The sequence below is a fragment of the Octodon degus genome, unplaced genomic scaffold (genome assembly GCF_000260255.1).
Source record: "Octodon degus isolate 3935 unplaced genomic scaffold, OctDeg1.0 scaffold00138, whole genome shotgun sequence".
NCBI classification, from domain to species: Eukaryota; Metazoa; Chordata; class Mammalia; order Rodentia; family Octodontidae; genus Octodon; species Octodon degus.
Genome location: NW_004524714.1, coordinates 253,935 through 254,403, shown reverse-complemented (window position 1 = coordinate 254,403; position 469 = coordinate 253,935).

The following is a 469-nucleotide window of genomic DNA, read 5'->3' as shown; positions in this document are numbered from 1 at the left end:
GAAGGACAGAGCCAGAGTGCATACAGCTGTTAAGCTACCTCAGTCTTGAGAAAAGCATTCTGTATAGACAAGTTTGGTTATGAGCAACGAGGAAACCTTGTGTCTCATGATACAAAATTTGCAAAGTATAAGTAAATGTGCCTGCTGTCAATTTAGGTCAGTTTCCCCAGCAAGTAACGACTTCTCCACCTGACCTGACACTTTGGCTCTGGTCTTTACTTTCAAAATCCCCTTACCATTTTCGTCCAGGGACAACTGACATACCAATGAGGGCACACACTTCATTCTGACTGTCATTTATTTTTTTCACCTATGAGATTATTTCTTCTCTGATTTGCTCAATAGCTTCATTAATCTTTTTGTAACTCTCACTGTTACCGTTTCAGAAAATTCAGGCATGTGGCTTCTAATTTCCTCTCTCTCTCATTGTTCTTCAAAATTATCCTGGGTGGACTGGAGCTCTAGGGTT